The 19,806-nt window shown below is 44.4% G+C and overlaps 1 protein-coding gene across 1 annotated transcript in view; it reads left to right on the top strand.

Moving 5' to 3' along the window:
- The first annotated feature begins 223 nt into the window (after positions 1-223).
- Positions 224-19,806, top strand: part of mlnl (motilin-like) — a 77,222-nt gene continuing 57,639 nt past the window's right edge. Inside the window, exon 1 of the mRNA XM_072437735.1 lies at positions 224-248. The gene's annotated coding sequence lies outside the window, so the exon portion shown is untranslated. The remainder of the gene's footprint in view (positions 249-19,806) is intronic.

Genomic DNA, 19,806 nt, shown 5'->3' with positions numbered 1-19,806 from the left:
GGAGCTTGAAGAGGAGGAGGAGCTTGAAGAGGAGGAGGAGCTTGAAGAGGAGGAGGAGCTTGAAGAGGAGGAGGAGCTTGAAGAGGAGGAGGAGCTTGAAGAGGAGGAGGAGCTTGAAGAGGAGGAGGAGCTTGAAGAGGAGGAGGAGCTTGAGCAGGAGGTGAACATATATAAAAGCTCCAGCTTCAGTTCAAACGTCTAAACCAGAAAATCTTCTGCTTCTGTGGAAAAAGCTTCAACCAGAGAAAGTGAGTCAAAGAATTCAGTATTTATCCTGTTTTTACTTTATTTGAATTAAAACAAGATTTAAATGGACATTTATAAAATGTCAAACCAGGACTAAACCAGAACTAAACCAGGACTAAACCAGGACTAAACCAGAACTAAACCAGGACTAAACCAGGACTAAACCAGAACTAAACCAGGACTAAACCAGGTCTAAACCAGGACTAAACCAGAACTAAACCAGGACTAAACCAGGACTAAACCAGGTCTAAACCAGGACTAAACCAGGTCTAAACCAGGACTAAACCAGGACTAAACCAGGACTAAACCAGGTCTAAACCAGGACTAAACCAGGACTAAACCAGGTCTAAACCAGGACTAAACCAGGACTAAACCAGAACTAAACCAGGACTAAACCAGGACTAAACCAGGACTAAACCAGGACTAAACCAGGACTAAACCAGGTCTAAACCAGAACTAAACCAGGACTAAACCAGGACTAAACCAGGTCTAAACCAGAACTAAACCAGGACTAAACCAGGACTTAACCAGGACTAAACCAGGACTAAACCAGGACTAAAGCAGGTCTAAACCAGGTCTAAACCAGGACTAAACCAGGACTAAACCAGGACTAAACCAGGACTAAACTAGGTCCAAACCAGGACTAAACCAGGTCTAAACCAGGACTAAACCAGGACTAAACTAGGTCCAAACCAGGACTAAACCAGGTCTAAACCAGGACTAAACCAGGACTAAACCAGGTCTAAACCAGGACTAAACCAGGACTAAACCAGGACTAAACCAGGTCTAAACCAGGACTAAACCAGGACTAAACCAGGTCTAAACCAGGTCTAAACCAGGACTAAACCAGGACTTAACCAGGACTAAACCAGGTCTAAACCAGGACTAAACCAGGACTAAACCAGGACTAAACCAGGTCTAAACCAGGACTAAACCAAGACTAAACCAGGACTAAACTAGGTCCAAACCAGGACTAAACCAGGTCTAAACCAGGACTAAACTAGGTCCAAACTAGGACTAAACCAGGTCCAAACCAGGACTAAACCTGGACTAAACTAGGTCTAAACTAGGACTAAACCAGGACTAAACCAGGACTAAACCAGGACTAAACCAGGTCTAAACCAAGTCTAAACCAGGACTAAACCAGGACTTAACCAGGACTAAACCAGGTCTAAATCAGGACTAAACCAGGACTAAACCAGGACTAAACCAGAACTAAACCAGGACTAAACCAGGACTAAACCAGGACTTAACCAGAACTAAACCAGGACTAAACCAGGACTAAACCAGGTCTAAACCAGGACTAAACCAGGTCTAAACCAGGACTAAACCAGGACTAAACCAGGACTAAACCAGGTCTAAACCAGGACTAAACCAGGACTAAACCAGGTCTAAACCAGGACTAAACCAGGACTAAACCAGAACTAAACCAGGACTAAACCAGGACTAAACCAGGACTAAACCAGGACTAAACCAGGACTAAACCAGGTCTAAACCAGAACTAAACCAGGACTAAACCAGGACTAAACCAGGTCTAAACCAGAACTAAACCAGGACTAAACCAGGACTTAACCAGGACTAAACCAGGACTAAACCAGGACTAAAGCAGGTCTAAACCAGGTCTAAACCAGGACTAAACCAGGACTAAACCAGGACTAAACCAGGACTAAACCAGGACTAAACTAGGTCCAAACCAGGACTAAACCAGGTCTAAACCAGGACTAAACCAGGACTAAACTAGGTCCAAACCAGGACTAAACCAGGTCTAAACCAGGACTAAACCAGGACTAAACCAGGTCTAAACCAGGACTAAACCAGGACTAAACCAGGACTAAACCAGGTCTAAACCAGGACTAAACCAGGACTAAACCAGGTCTAAACCAGGTCTAAACCAGGACTAAACCAGGACTTAACCAGGACTAAACCAGGTCTAAACCAGGACTAAACCAGGACTAAACCAGGACTAAACCAGGTCTAAACCAGGACTAAACCAGGACTAAACCAGGACTAAACTAGGTCCAAACCAGGACTAAACCAGGTCTAAACCAGGACTAAACTAGGTCCAAACTAGGACTAAACCAGGTCCAAACCAGGACTAAACCTGGACTAAACTAGGTCTAAACTAGGACTAAACCAGGACTAAACCAGGACTAAACCAGGACTAAACCAGGTCTAAACCAAGTCTAAACCAGGACTAAACCAGGACTTAACCAGGACTAAACCAGGTCTAAATCAGGACTAAACCAGGACTAAACCAGGACTAAACCAGGACTAAACCAGGACTAAACCAGGACTAAACCAGGACTAAACTAGGTCCAAACCAGGACTAAACCAGGTCTAAACCAGGTCTAAACCAGGACTAAACTAGGTCCAAACTAGGACTAAACCAGGTCCAAACCAGGACTAAACCTGGACTAAACTAGGTCTAAACCAGGACTAAACCAGGACTAAACCAGGACTAAACCAGGACTAAACCAGGACTAAACCAGGTCTAAACCAGGTCTAAACCAGGACTAAACCAGGACTTAACCAGGTCTAAATCAGGACTAAACCAGGACTAAACCAGGACTAAACCAGGTCTAAACCAGGACTAAACCAGGACTAAACCAGGACTAAACCAGGACTAAACTAGGTCCAAACCAGGACTAAACCAGGTCTAAACCAGGTCTAAACCAGGACTAAACTAGGTCCAAACTAGGACTAAACCAGGTCCAAACCAGGTCTAAACTAGGACTAAACCAGGTCTTAACTAGGACTAAACCAGGACTAAACCAGGACTAAACCAGGATTAAACCAGGACTCAACCAGGTCTAAACCAGGTCTAAACCAGGACTAAACCAGGACTTAACCAGGACTAAACCAGGTCTAAACCAGGACTAAACCAGGACTAAACCAGGACTAAACCAGGTCTAAACCAGGACTAAACCAGGACTAAACCAGGACTAAACCAGGACTAAACTAGGTCCAAACCAGGACTAAACCAGGTCTAAACCAGGTCTAAACCAGGACTAAACTAGGTCCAAACCAGGTCTAAACCAGGTCTAAACCAGATCTAAACCAGGTCTAAACCAGATCTAAACCAGAGCTAAACAAGGACTAAACTAGGTCCAAACCAGGACTAAACCAGGACTAAACCAGGACTAAACCAGGTCTAAACCAGAACTAAACCAGAACTAAACCAGGTCTAAACCAGGACTAAACCAGGACCAAACCAGAACTAAACCAGTTCTAAACCAGGTCTAAACTAGGACTAAACCAGGTCTAAACCAGGACTAAACAAGGACTAAACCAGGTCTAAACCTGAACTAAACCAGGTCTAAACCAGGACTAAACCAGGACTAAACCAGGTCGAAACCAGGACTAAATCAGGTCGAAACCAGGTCTAAACCAGGTCTAAATCAGGACTAAACCAGGACTAAACCAGGTTTAAACCAGGACTAAACCAGGACTAAACCAGGACTAAACCAGGACTAAACCAGGTCGAAACCAGGTCCAAACAGGAACTAAACCTGGACTAAACCAGGTTTAAACCAGGACTAAACCAGGACTAAACCAGAACTAAACCAGAGCTAAACCAGGACTAAACTAGGTCTAAACCAGAACTAAACCAGGTCAAAACCAGGTCTAAACCAGGACTAAACCAGAGCTAAACCAGGACTAAACTAGGTCTAAACTAGGACTAAACCAGGACTAAACTAGGTCCAAACCAGGTCTAAACCTGGACTAAACCTGGACTAAACCAGGACTAAACCAGGACTAAACCAGGACTAAACCAGGACTAAACCAGGACTTAACCAGGTCTAAACCAGGTCTAAACCAGGACTAAACCAGGACTAAACCAGGACTAAACCAGGACTAAACTAGGTCCAAACCAGGACTAAACCAGGTCCAAACCAGGTCTAAACCTGGACTAAACCTGGACTAAACTAGGTCTAAACTAGGACTAAACCAGGACTAAACTAGGTCCAAACCAGGACTAAACCAGGTCCAAACCAGGTCTAAACCTGGACTAAACCTGGACTAAACTAGGACTAAACCAGGACTAAACCAGGTCTAAACCAGGACTAAACCAGAGCTAAACCAGGACTAAACCAGGACTAAACCAGGACTAAACCAGGACTAAACCAGGTCTAAACCAGGTCTAAACCAGGACTAAACCAGGACTAAACCAGGACTAAACCAGAGCTAAACCAGGACTAAACCAGGAATAAACCAGGACTAAACCAGGACTAAACCAGGACTAAACCAGAGCTAAACCAGGACTAAACCAGGACTAAACCAGAGCTAAACCAGGACTAAACCAGGACTAAACCAGGACTAAACCAGGTCTAAACCAGGTCTAAACCAGGACTAAACTAGGTCCAAACCAGGACTAAACCAGGTCCAAACCAGGTCTAAACTTGGACTAAACCAGGACTAAACTAGGTCCAAACTAGGACAAAACCAGGACTAAACCAGGTCCAAACCAGGTCCAAACCAGGACTAAACCAGGTCTAAACCAGGACTAAACCAGGTCTAAACCAGGACTACACCAGAACTAAACCAGGTCTAAACCAGGTCTAAACCAGGACTAAACCAGAGCTAAAAAAGGACTAACTAGGTCCAAACCAGGACTAAACCAGGACTAAACCAGGACTAAACCAGGTCTAAACCAGGTCTAAACCAGGTCTAAACCAGGACTAAACCAGAGCTAAAAAAGGACTAACTAGGTCCAAACCAGGACTAAACCAGGACTAAACCAGGACTAAACCAGGTCTAAATCAGGACTAAACTAGGTCTAAACCAGGACTAAACCAGGTCTAAACCAGGTCTAAACCAGGACTAAACTAGGTCCAAACCAGGACTAAACCAGGTCCAAACCAGGTCTAAACTTGGACTAAACCAGGACTAAACTAGGTCCAAACTAGGACAAAACCAGGACTAAACCAGGTCCAAACCAGGTCCAAACCAGGACTAAACCAGGTCTAAACCAGGACTAAACCAGGTCTAAACCAGGACTACACCAGAACTAAACCAGGTCTAAACCAGGTCTAAACCAGGACTAAACCAGAGCTAAAAAAGGACTAACTAGGTCCAAACCAGGACTAAACCAGGACTAAACCAGGACTAAACCAGGTCTAAACCAGGTCTAAACCAGGTCTAAACCAGGACTAAACCAGAGCTAAAAAAGGACTAACTAGGTCCAAACCAGGACTAAACCAGGACTAAACCAGGACTAAACCAGGTCTAAACCAGGACTAAACCAGGACTAAACCAGGACTAAACTAGGTCTAAACCAGGTCTAAACCAAGAATAAACCAGGACTAAACCAGGACTAAACTAGGTCTAAACCAGGTCTAAACCAAGAATAAACCAGGACTAAACCAGGACTAAACTAGGTCTAAACCAGGTCTAAACCAAGAATAAACCAGGACTAAACCAGGACTAAACCAGGTCTAAACCAGGTCTAAACCAGGTCTAAACCAGGACTAAACCAGGACTAAACCAGGTCCAAACCAGGTCTAAACCAGGACTAAACTAGGTCTAAACTAGGTCCAAACCAGGACTAAACCAGAACTAAACCAGGACTAAACCAGGTCTAAACCAGGACTAAACCAGGTCTAAACCAGGTCTAAACCAGATCTAAACCAGAGCTAAACCAGAACTAAACCAGGTCTAAACCAGGTCTAAACAAGGACTAAACCAGGACTAAACCGGGACTACACCAGAACTAAACCAGGACTAAACCAGAACTAAACCAGATCTAAACCAGAGCTAAACCAGGTCAAAACCAGGTCAAAACCAGATCTAAACCAGGTCCAAACTAGGTCTAAACCAGGTCTAAACCAGATCTAAACCAGAGCTAAACCAGGTCCAAACTAGGTCTAAACCAGATCTAAACCAGAGCTAAACCAGGACTAAACTAGGTCTAAACTAGGACTAAACCAGAAATAAACCAGGTCTAAACCAGGTCCAAACCAGGACTAAACCAGGTCTAAATCAGAAATAAACCAGGTCTAAACCAGGTCTAAACCAGGACTAAACCAGGAATAAACCAGGTCTAAACCAGATCTAAACCAGGACTAAACCAGGTCTAAACCATGTCCAAACTAGGTCTAAACCAGGTCCAAACCAGGATTAAACCAGGACTAAACCAGGACTAAACTAGGTCCAAACCAGGTCTAAACCAGGACTAAATAAACCAGGTCCAAACCAGGATTAAACCAGGTCCAAACAAGGACTAAACCAGGACTAAACCAGGTCTAAACCAGGACTAAACCAGGTCCAAACTAGGACTAAACCAGGACCAAACCAGGACTAAACCAGGACTAAATAAACCAGGTCCAAACCAGGATTAAACCAGGTCTAAACCAGGACTAAACCAGGAATAAACTAGGTCTAAACCAGGACTAAACCAGGTCTAAACCAGGTCTAAACCAGGACTAAACCAGGACTACACCAGGACTAAACCAGGTCCAAACCAGGTCTAAACCAGGTCTAAACCAGGACTAAACCAGGTCTAAACCAGGTCTAAACCAGGTCTAAACCAGGTCTAAACCAGGACTAAACCAGGACTAAACCATGACTAAACCAGGTCTAAACCAGGACTAAACTAGGTCTAAACTAGGACTAAACCAGAAATAAACCAGGTCTAAACCAGGTCCAAACCAGGACTAAACCAGGTCTAAACCAGAACTAAACCAGAACTAAACCAGGAATAAACCAGATCTAAACCAGATCTAAACCAGGACCAAACCAGGTCTAAACCAGGTCCAAACTAGGTCTAAACCAGGTCTAAACCAGGTCTAAACCAGGTCTAAACCAGGACTAAACCAGGACTAAACCAGGTCTAAACCAGGTCTAAACCAGGTCTAAACCAGGACTAAACCAGGACTAAACCAGTTCTAAACCAGGACTAAACCAGGACTAAACCAGGTCTAAACCAGGTCTAAACCAGGTCTAAACCAGGTCTAAACCAGGACTAAACCAGGTCTAAACCAGGTCTAAACCAGGTCTAAACCATGACTAAACCAGGTCTAAACCAGGTCTAAACCAGGTCCAAACCAGGACTAAACCAGGTCTAAACCAGAACTAAACCAGGACTAAACCAGGTCTAAACCAGGTCTAAACCAGGACTAAACCAGGTCTAAACCAGGTCTAAACCAGATCTAAACCAGAGCTAAACCAGGTCTAAACAAGGTCTAAAGCAGGACTAAACCAGGACTAAACTAGGTCCAAACCAGGACTAAACCAGGTCTAAACCAGAACTAAACCAGTTCTAAACCAGGTCTAAACAAGGACTAAACCAGGACTAAACCGGGACTACACCAGAACTAAACCAGGACTAAACCAGGACTAAACCAGGACTAAACCAGGTCTAAACCAGGTCCAAACTAGGTCTAAACCAGGTCCAAACCAGATCTAAACCAGGTCTAAACCAGGTCTAAACCAGATCTAAACCAGAGCTAAACCAGGTCAAAACCAGGTCTAAACCAGATCTAAACCAGAGCTAAACCAGGACTAAACCGGGACTACACCAGATCTAAACCAGAGCTAAACCAGGTCAAAACCAGGACCAAACCAGGTCCAAACCAGGTCTAAACCAGGTCTAAACAAGGACTAAACCAAGACTAAACCGGGACTACACCAGAGCTAAACCAGGACTAAACTAGGTCTAAACTAGGACTAAACCAGAAATAAACCAGGTCTAAACCAGGTCCAAACCAGGACTAAACCAGGACTAAACTAGGTCCAAACCAGGACTAAACCAGGACTAAATAAACCAGGTCCAAACCAGGATTAAACCAGGTCCAAACAAGGACTAAACCAGGACTAAACCAGGTCCAAACCAGGATTAAACCAGGTCCAAACAAGGACTAAACCAGGACTAAACCAGGTCTAAACCAGGACTAAACCAGGTCCAAACTAGGACTAAACCAGGACCAAACCAGGTCTAAACCAGGTCCAAACCAGGTCTAAACCAGGACTAAACCAGAGCTAAACCAGGACTAAACTAGGTCTAAACTAGGACTAAACCAGGACTAAACTAGGTCCAAACCAGGTCTAAACCTGGACTAAACCTGGACTAAACCAGGACTAAACCAGGACTAAACCAGGACTAAACCAGGACTAAACCAGGACTTAACCAGGTCTAAACCAGGTCTAAACCAGGACTAAACCAGGACTAAACCAGGACTAAACCAGGACTAAACTAGGTCCAAACCAGGACTAAACCAGGTCCAAACCAGGTCTAAACCTGGACTAAACCTGGACTAAACTAGGTCTAAACTAGGACTAAACCAGGACTAAACTAGGTCCAAACCAGGACTAAACCAGGTCCAAACCAGGTCTAAACCTGGACTAAACCTGGACTAAACTAGGACTAAACCAGGACTAAACCAGGTCTAAACCAGGACTAAACCAGAGCTAAACCAGGACTAAACCAGGACTAAACCAGGACTAAACCAGGACTAAACCAGGTCTAAACCAGGTCTAAACCAGGACTAAACCAGGACTAAACCAGGACTAAACCAGAGCTAAACCAGGACTAAACCAGGAATAAACCAGGACTAAACCAGGACTAAACCAGGACTAAACCAGAGCTAAACCAGGACTAAACCAGGACTAAACCAGAGCTAAACCAGGACTAAACCAGGACTAAACCAGGACTAAACCAGGTCTAAACCAGGTCTAAACCAGGACTAAACTAGGTCCAAACCAGGACTAAACCAGGTCCAAACCAGGTCTAAACTTGGACTAAACCAGGACTAAACTAGGTCCAAACTAGGACAAAACCAGGACTAAACCAGGTCCAAACCAGGTCCAAACCAGGACTAAACCAGGTCTAAACCAGGACTAAACCAGGTCTAAACCAGGACTACACCAGAACTAAACCAGGTCTAAACCAGGTCTAAACCAGGACTAAACCAGAGCTAAAAAAGGACTAACTAGGTCCAAACCAGGACTAAACCAGGACTAAACCAGGACTAAACCAGGTCTAAACCAGGTCTAAACCAGGTCTAAACCAGGACTAAACCAGAGCTAAAAAAGGACTAACTAGGTCCAAACCAGGACTAAACCAGGACTAAACCAGGACTAAACCAGGTCTAAATCAGGACTAAACTAGGTCTAAACCAGGACTAAACCAGGTCTAAACCAGGTCTAAACCAGGACTAAACTAGGTCCAAACCAGGACTAAACCAGGTCCAAACCAGGTCTAAACTTGGACTAAACCAGGACTAAACTAGGTCCAAACTAGGACAAAACCAGGACTAAACCAGGTCCAAACCAGGTCCAAACCAGGACTAAACCAGGTCTAAACCAGGACTAAACCAGGTCTAAACCAGGACTACACCAGAACTAAACCAGGTCTAAACCAGGTCTAAACCAGGACTAAACCAGAGCTAAAAAAGGACTAACTAGGTCCAAACCAGGACTAAACCAGGACTAAACCAGGACTAAACCAGGTCTAAACCAGGTCTAAACCAGGTCTAAACCAGGACTAAACCAGAGCTAAAAAAGGACTAACTAGGTCCAAACCAGGACTAAACCAGGACTAAACCAGGACTAAACCAGGTCTAAACCAGGACTAAACCAGGACTAAACCAGGACTAAACTAGGTCTAAACCAGGTCTAAACCAAGAATAAACCAGGACTAAACCAGGACTAAACTAGGTCTAAACCAGGTCTAAACCAAGAATAAACCAGGACTAAACCAGGACTAAACTAGGTCTAAACCAGGTCTAAACCAAGAATAAACCAGGACTAAACCAGGACTAAACCAGGTCTAAACCAGGTCTAAACCAGGTCTAAACCAGGACTAAACCAGGACTAAACCAGGTCCAAACCAGGTCTAAACCAGGACTAAACTAGGTCTAAACTAGGTCCAAACCAGGACTAAACCAGAACTAAACCAGGACTAAACCAGGTCTAAACCAGGACTAAACCAGGTCTAAACCAGGTCTAAACCAGATCTAAACCAGAGCTAAACCAGAACTAAACCAGGTCTAAACCAGGTCTAAACAAGGACTAAACCAGGACTAAACCGGGACTACACCAGAACTAAACCAGGACTAAACCAGAACTAAACCAGATCTAAACCAGAGCTAAACCAGGTCAAAACCAGGTCAAAACCAGATCTAAACCAGGTCCAAACTAGGTCTAAACCAGGTCTAAACCAGATCTAAACCAGAGCTAAACCAGGTCCAAACTAGGTCTAAACCAGATCTAAACCAGAGCTAAACCAGGACTAAACTAGGTCTAAACTAGGACTAAACCAGAAATAAACCAGGTCTAAACCAGGTCCAAACCAGGACTAAACCAGGTCTAAATCAGAAATAAACCAGGTCTAAACCAGGTCTAAACCAGGACTAAACCAGGAATAAACCAGGTCTAAACCAGATCTAAACCAGGACTAAACCAGGTCTAAACCATGTCCAAACTAGGTCTAAACCAGGTCCAAACCAGGATTAAACCAGGACTAAACCAGGACTAAACTAGGTCCAAACCAGGTCTAAACCAGGACTAAATAAACCAGGTCCAAACCAGGATTAAACCAGGTCCAAACAAGGACTAAACCAGGACTAAACCAGGTCTAAACCAGGACTAAACCAGGTCCAAACTAGGACTAAACCAGGACCAAACCAGGACTAAACCAGGACTAAATAAACCAGGTCCAAACCAGGATTAAACCAGGTCTAAACCAGGACTAAACCAGGAATAAACTAGGTCTAAACCAGGACTAAACCAGGTCTAAACCAGGTCTAAACCAGGACTAAACCAGGACTACACCAGGACTAAACCAGGTCCAAACCAGGTCTAAACCAGGTCTAAACCAGGACTAAACCAGGTCTAAACCAGGTCTAAACCAGGTCTAAACCAGGTCTAAACCAGGACTAAACCAGGACTAAACCATGACTAAACCAGGTCTAAACCAGGACTAAACTAGGTCTAAACTAGGACTAAACCAGAAATAAACCAGGTCTAAACCAGGTCCAAACCAGGACTAAACCAGGTCTAAACCAGAACTAAACCAGAACTAAACCAGGAATAAACCAGATCTAAACCAGATCTAAACCAGGACCAAACCAGGTCTAAACCAGGTCCAAACTAGGTCTAAACCAGGTCTAAACCAGGTCTAAACCAGGTCTAAACCAGGACTAAACCAGGACTAAACCAGGTCTAAACCAGGTCTAAACCAGGTCTAAACCAGGACTAAACCAGGACTAAACCAGTTCTAAACCAGGACTAAACCAGGACTAAACCAGGTCTAAACCAGGTCTAAACCAGGTCTAAACCAGGTCTAAACCAGGACTAAACCAGGTCTAAACCAGGTCTAAACCAGGTCTAAACCATGACTAAACCAGGTCTAAACCAGGTCTAAACCAGGTCCAAACCAGGACTAAACCAGGTCTAAACCAGAACTAAACCAGGACTAAACCAGGTCTAAACCAGGTCTAAACCAGGACTAAACCAGGTCTAAACCAGGTCTAAACCAGATCTAAACCAGAGCTAAACCAGGTCTAAACAAGGTCTAAAGCAGGACTAAACCAGGACTAAACTAGGTCCAAACCAGGACTAAACCAGGTCTAAACCAGAACTAAACCAGTTCTAAACCAGGTCTAAACAAGGACTAAACCAGGACTAAACCGGGACTACACCAGAACTAAACCAGGACTAAACCAGGACTAAACCAGGACTAAACCAGGTCTAAACCAGGTCCAAACTAGGTCTAAACCAGGTCCAAACCAGATCTAAACCAGGTCTAAACCAGGTCTAAACCAGATCTAAACCAGAGCTAAACCAGGTCAAAACCAGGTCTAAACCAGATCTAAACCAGAGCTAAACCAGGACTAAACCGGGACTACACCAGATCTAAACCAGAGCTAAACCAGGTCAAAACCAGGACCAAACCAGGTCCAAACCAGGTCTAAACCAGGTCTAAACAAGGACTAAACCAAGACTAAACCGGGACTACACCAGAGCTAAACCAGGACTAAACTAGGTCTAAACTAGGACTAAACCAGAAATAAACCAGGTCTAAACCAGGTCCAAACCAGGACTAAACCAGGACTAAACTAGGTCCAAACCAGGACTAAACCAGGACTAAATAAACCAGGTCCAAACCAGGATTAAACCAGGTCCAAACAAGGACTAAACCAGGACTAAACCAGGTCTAAACCAGGACTAAACCAGGTCCAAACTAGGACTAAACCAGGACCAAACCAGGTCTAAACCAGGTCCAAACCAGGATTAAACCAGGTCTAAACCAGGACTAAACCAGGACTAAACTAGGTCTAAACCAGGACTAAACCTGGTCTAAACCAGGTCTAAACCAGGTCTAAACCAGGACTACACCCGGACTAAACCAGGACTAAACCAGGTCTAAACCAGGTCTAAACCAGGTCTAAACCAGGACTAAACCAGGTCTAAACCAGGTCTAAACCAGGTCTAAACCAGGACTAAACCAGGACTAAACCAGGACTAAACCAGGTCTAAACCAGGTCTAAACCAGGACTAAACCAGGACTAAACCAGGTCCAAACCAGGTCTAAACCAGGACTAAACCAGGACTAAACCAGGACTAAACCAGGACTAAACCAGGACTAAACCAGGTCTAAACCAGGTCTAAACCAGGACTAAACCAGGACTAAACCAGGACTAAACCAGGACTAAACCAGGTCTAAACCAGGTCTAAACCAGGTTTAAACCAGGTCTAAACCAGGTCTAAACCAGGTCTAAACCAGGTCTAAAGCAGGACTAAACCAGGACTAAACCAGGACTAAACCAGGTCTAAACCAGGTCCAAACCAGGTCTAAACCAGGTCTAAACCAGGACTAAACCAGGACTAAACCAGGACTAAACCAGGTCTAAACCAGGTCTAAACCAGGTCTAAACCAGGACTAAACCAGGTCTAAACCAGGTCTAAACCAGGTCTAAACCAGGTCTAAACCAGGTCCAAACCAGGACTAAACCAGAACTAAACCAGGTCTAAACCAGGTCTAAACCAGGTCTAAACCAGGTACAAACCAGGACTAAACCAGGTCTAAACCAGGTCTAAACCAGGTCTAAACCAGGACTAAACCAGGTCTAAACCAGGTCTAAACCAGGTCTAAACCAGGTCTAAACCAGGACTAAACCAGGACTAAACCAGGTCTAAACCAGGTCTAAACCAGGTCTAAACCAGATCTAAACCAGGTCTAAACCATGACTAAACCAGGTCTAAACCAGGTCTAAACCAGGTCTAAACCAGGACTAAACCAGGACTAAACCAGGTCCAAACCAGGTCTAAACCAGGACTAAACTAGGTCTAAACTAGGTCCAAACCAGGACTAAACCAGAACTAAACCAGGACTAAACCAGGTCTAAACCAGGACTAAACCAGGACTAAACTAGGTCCAAACCAGGACTAAACCAGGTCTAAACCAGAACTAAACCAGGTCTAAACCAGGTCTAAACAAGGACTAAACCAGGACTAAACCGGGACTACACCAGAACTAAACCAGGACTAAACCAGGACTAAACCAGGACTAAACCAGGTCTAAACCAGGTCCAAACTAGGTCTAAACCAGGTCTAAACCAGATCTAAACCAGAGCTAAACCAGGTCAAAACCAGGTCTAAACCAGATCTAAACCAGAGCTAAACCAGGTCTAAACCAGGTCTAAACAAGGACTAAACCGGGACTAAACCGGGACTACACCAGGACTAAACCAGAAATAAACCAGGTCTAAACCAGGTCCAAACCAGGACTAAACCAGGTCTAAACCAGGTCTAAACCAGATCTAAACCAGGACCAAACCAGGTCTAAACCAGGTCCAAACCAGGATTAAACCAGGTCTAAACCAGGACTAAACCAGGACTAAACTAGGTCCAAACCAGGACTAAACCAGGACTAAATAAACCAGGTCTAAACCAGGACTAAACCAGGACTAAACCAGGACTAAACCAGGTCTAAACCAGGTCTAAACCAGGACTAAACCAGGACTAAACCAGGACTAAACCAGGACTAAACCAGGTCCAAACCAGGTCTAAACCAGGACTAAACTAGGTCTAAACTAGGTCCAAACCAGGACTAAACCAGAACTAAACCAGGACTAAACCAGGTCTAAACCAGGACTAAACCAGGTCTAAACCAGATCTAAACCAGAGCTAAACCAGGTCTAAACAAGGTCTAAAGCAGGACTAAACCAGGACTAAACTAGGTCCAAACCAGGACTAAACCAGGTCTAAACCAGAACTAAACCAGGTCTAAACCAGGTCTAAACAAGGACTAAACCAGGACTAAACTGGGACTACACCAGAACTAAACCAGGACTAAACCAGGACTAAACCAGATCTAAACCAGAGCTAAACCAGGTCAAAACCAGGTCAAAACCAGATCTAAACCAGGTCCAAACTAGGTCTAAACCAGGTCTAAACCAGATCTAAACCAGAGCTAAACCAGGACTAAACTAGGTCTAAACTAGGACTAAACCAGAAATAAACCAGGTCTAAACCAGGTCCAAACCAGGACTAAACCAGGTCTAAATCAGAAATAAACCAGGTCTAAACCAGGTCTAAACCAGGACTAAACCAGGAATAAACCAGGTCTAAACCAGATCTAAACCAGGACTAAACCAGGTCTAAACCAGGTCCAAACCAGGTCTAAACCAGGTCCAAACCAGGATTAAACCAGGACTAAACCAGGACTAAACTAGGTCCAAACCAGGACTAAACCAGGACTAAATAAACCAGGTCCAAACCAGGATTAAACCAGGTCCAAACAAGGACTAAACCAGGACTAAACCAGGTCTAAACCAGGACTAAACCAGGTCCAAACTAGGACTAAACCAGGACCAAACCAGGACTAAACCAGGTCTAAACCAGGACTAAACCAGGTCTAAACCAGGACTAAACCAGGACTAAACCATGACTAAACTAGGTCTAAACCAGGACTAAACCAGGTCTAAACCAGGTCTAAACCAGGTCTAAACCAGGACTAAACCAGGACTAAACCATGACTAAACTAGGTCTAAACCAGGACTAAACCAGGTCTAAACCAGGTCTAAACCAGGTCTAAACCAGGACTAAACCAGGTCTAAACCAGGACTAAACCAGGTCTAAACCAGGTCTAAACCAGGTCTAAACCAGGTCTAAACCAGGTCTAAACCAGGACTAAACCAGGACTAAACCAGGTCTAAACCAGGTCTAAACCAGGTCTAAACCAGGACTAAACCAGGACTAAACCAGTTCTAAACCAGGTCTAAACCAGGTCTAAACCAGGTCTAAACCAGGTCTAAACCAGGACTAAACCAGGTCTAAACCAGGTCTAAACCAGGTCTAAACCATGACTAAACCAGGTCTAAACCAGGTCTAAACCAGGTCCAAACCAGGACTAAACCAGGTCTAAACCAGAACTAAACCAGGACTAAACCAGGTCTAAACCAGGTCTAAACCAGGACTAAACCAGGTCTAAACCAGGTCTAAACCAGATCTAAACCAGAGCTAAACCAGGTCTAAACAAGGTCTAAAGCAGGACTAAACCAGGACTAAACTAGGTCCAAACCAGGACTAAACCAGGTCTAAACCAGAACTAAACCAGGTCTAAACCAGGTCTAAACAAGGACTAAACCAGGACTAAACCGGGACTACACTAGAACTAAACCAGGACTAAACCAGGACTAAACCAGGACTAAACCAGGTCTAAACCAGGTCCAAACTAGGTCTAAACCAGGTCCAAACCAGATCTAAACCAGGTCTAAACCAGGTCTAAACCAGATCTAAACCAGAGCTAAACCAGGTCAAAACCAGGACTAAACCAGGACCAAACCAGGTCTAAACCAGGTCCAAACCAGGATTAAACCAGGTCTAAACCAGGACTAAACCAGGACTAAACTAGGTCTAAACCAGGACTAAACCAGGTCTAAACCAGGTCTGAACCAGGTCTAAACCAGGACTACACCAGGACTAAACCAGGACAAAAACCAGGTCTAAACCAGGTCTAAACCAGGTCTAAACCAGGACTAAACCAGGTCTAAACCAGGTCTAAACCAGGTCTAAACCAGGACTAAACCAGGACTAAACCAGGACTAAACCAGGTCTAAACCAGGTCTAAACCAGGACTAAACCAGGACTAAACCAGGTCTAAACCAGGTCTAAACCAGGACTAAACCAGGACTAAACCAGGACTAAACCAGGACTAAACCAGGTCCAAACCAGGTCTAAACCAGGTCTAAACCAGGACTAAACCAGGACTAAACCAGGACTAAACCAGGACTAAACCAGGTCTAAACCAGGTCTAAACCAGGTTTAAACCAGGTCTAAACCAGGTCTAAACCAGGTCTAAACCAGGTCTAAACCAGGACTAAACCAGGACTAAACCAGGTCTAAACCAGGACCAAACCAGGACTAAACAAGGTCTAAACCAGGTCTAAACCAGGACTAAACCAGGACTAAACCAGGTCTAAACCAGGTCTAAACCAGGTCTAAACCAGGACTAAACCAGGACTAAACAAGGTCTAAACCAGGTCTAAACCAGGACTAAACCAGGACTAAACCAGGTCCAAACCAGGATTAAACCAGGTCTAAACCAGGACTAAACCAGGACTAAACTAGGTCTAAACCAGGACTACACCAGGACTAAACCAGGACAAAAACCAGATCTAAACCAGGTCTAAACCAGGTCTAAACCAGGACTAAACCAGGACTACACCAGGACTAAACCAGGACAAAAACCAGGTCTAAACCAGGTCTAAACCAGGTCTAAACCAGGACTAAACCAGGTCTAAACCAGGTCTAAACCAGGTCTAAACCAGGACTAAACCAGGACTAAACCAGGACTAAACCAGGTCTAAACCAGGTCTAAACCAGGACTAAACCAGGACTAAACCAGGTCTAAACCAGGTCTAAACCAGGACTAAACCAGGACTAAACCAGGACTAAACCAGGACTAAACCAGGTCCAAACCAGGTCTAAACCAGGTCTAAACCAGGACTAAACCAGGACTAAACCAGGACTAAACCAGGTCTAAACCAGGTCTAAACCAGGTTTAAACCAGGTCTAAACCAGGTCTAAACCAGGACTAAACCAGGTCTAAACCAGGTCTAAACCAGGTTTAAACCAGGTCTAAACCAGGACCAAACCAGGACTAAACAAGGTCTAAACCAGGTCTAAACCAGGTCTAAACCAGGTCTAAACCAGGTCTAAACCAGGACTAAACCAGGACTAAACCAGGACTAAACCAGGACTAAACCAGGTCCAAACCAGGTCTAAACCAGGACTAAACTAGGTCTAAACTAGGTCCAAACCAGGACTAAACCAGAACTAAACCAGGACTAAACCAGGTCTAAACCAGGACTAAACCAGGTCTAAACCAGGTCTAAACCAGATCTAAACCAGAGCTAAACCAGGTCTAAACAAGGTCTAAAGCAGGACTAAACCAGGACTAAACTAGGTCCAAACCAGGACTAAACCAGGTCTAAACCAGAACTAAACCAGGTCTAAACCAGGTCTAAACAAGGACTAAACCAGGACTAAACCGGGACTACACCAGAACTAAACCAGGTCTAAACCAGGACTAAACCAGGAATAAACCAGGACTAAACCAGGACTAAACCAGGTCCAAACCAGGTCTAAACCAGGTCTAAACCAGGACTAAACCAGGACTAAACCAGGAATAAACCAGGACTAAACCAGGACTAAACCAGGTCCAAACCAGGTCTAAACCAGGTCTAAACCAGGACTAAACCAGGTCTAAACCAGGTCTAAACCAGGTCTAAACCAGGACTAAACCAGGACTAAACCAGGACTAAACCAGGTCCAAACCAGGTCTAAACCAGGTCTAAACCAGGACTAAACCAGGTCTAAACCAGGTCTAAACCAGGTCTAAACCAGGTCTAAACCAGGACTAAACCAGGACTAAACCATGACTAAACCAGGTCTAAACCAGGTCTAAACCAGGTCTAAACCAGGACTAAACCAGGACTAAACCAGGTCTAAACCAGGTCTAAACCAGGTCTAAACCAGGACTAAACCAGGACTAAACCAGTTCTAAACCAGGACTAAACCAGGACTAAACCAGGTCTAAACCAGGTCTAAACCAGGTCTAAACCAGGTCTAAACCAGGACTAAACCAGGTCTAAACCAGGTCTAAACCAGGACTAAACCAGGTCTAAACCAGAACTAAACCAGGACTAAACCAGGTCTAAACCAGGTCTAAACCAGGACTAAACCAGGTCTAAACCAGGTCTAAACCAGATCTAAACCAGAGCTAAACCAGGTCTAAACAAGGTCTAAAGCAGGACTAAACCAGGACTAAACTAGGTCCAAACCAGGACTAAACCAGGTCTAAACCAGAACTAAACCAGGTCTAAACCAGGTCTAAACAAGGACTAAACCAGGACTAAACCGGGACTACACCAGAACTAAACCAGGACTAAACCAGGACTAAACCAGGACTAAACCAGGTCTAAACCAGGTCCAAACTAGGTCTAAACCAGGTCCAAACCAGATCTAAACCAGGTCTAAACCAGGTCTAAACGAGATCTAAACCAGAGCTAAACCAGGTCAAAACCAGGTCTAAACCAGATCTAAACCAGGACTAAACCGGGACTACACCAGATCTAAACCAGAGCTAAACCAGGTCAAAACCAGGTCTAAACCAGGTCTAAACAAGGACTAAACCAAGACTAAACCGGGACTACACCAGAACTAAACCAGGACTAAACCAGGACTAAACCAGGTCTAAACCAGGTCTAAACCAGGTCTGAACCAGATCTAAACCAGAGCTAAACCAGGACTAAACTAGGTCTAAACTAGGACTAAACCAGAAATAAACCAGGTCTAAACCAGGTCCAAACCAGGACTAAACCAGGTCTAAACCAGGACTAAACCAGGACTAAACTAGGTCCAAACCAGGACTAAACCAGGACTAAATAAACCAGGTCCAAACCAGGATTAAACCAGGTCCAAACAAGGACTAAACCAGGACTAAACCAGGTCTAAACCAGGACTAAACCAGGACTAAACTAGGTCCAAACCAGGACTAAACCAGGACTAAATAAACCAGGTCCAAACCAGGATTAAACCAGGTCCAAACAAGGACTAAACCAGGACTAAACCAGGTCTAAACCAGGACTAAACCAGGTCCAAACAAGGACTAAACCAGGTCTAAATCAGAAATAAACCAGGTCTAAACCAGGTCTAAACCAGGTCCAAACTAGGTCTAAACCAGGTCCAAACCAGGATTAAACCAGGTCTAAACCAGGACTAAACCAGGACTAAACTAGGTCCAAACCAGGACTAAACCAGGTCTAAACCAGGTCTAAACCAGGTCTAAACCAGGACTAAACCAGGTCTAAACCAGGTCTAAACCAGGTCTAAACCAGGTCTAAACCAGGACTAAACCAGGACTAAACCAGGTCTAAACCAGGACTAAACCAGGACTAAACCAGGTCTAAACCAGGTCTAAACCAGGTTTAAACCAGGTCTAAACCAGGACTAAACCAGGTCTAAACCAGATCTAAACCAGGTCTAAACCATGACTAAACCAGGTCTAAACCAGGTCTAAACCAGGTCTAAACCAGGACTAAACCAGGACTAAAC

Source organism: Eucyclogobius newberryi, unplaced genomic scaffold (assembly GCF_026437365.1).
Source record: "Eucyclogobius newberryi isolate DKJ021-1_F unplaced genomic scaffold, fEucNew1.0.hap1 SCAF_85, whole genome shotgun sequence".
NCBI classification, from domain to species: Eukaryota; Metazoa; Chordata; class Actinopteri; order Gobiiformes; family Gobiidae; genus Eucyclogobius; species Eucyclogobius newberryi.
Note: the sequence above shows the minus strand (reverse complement) of the source record. Positions and strands in the feature narration are given on the sequence as shown.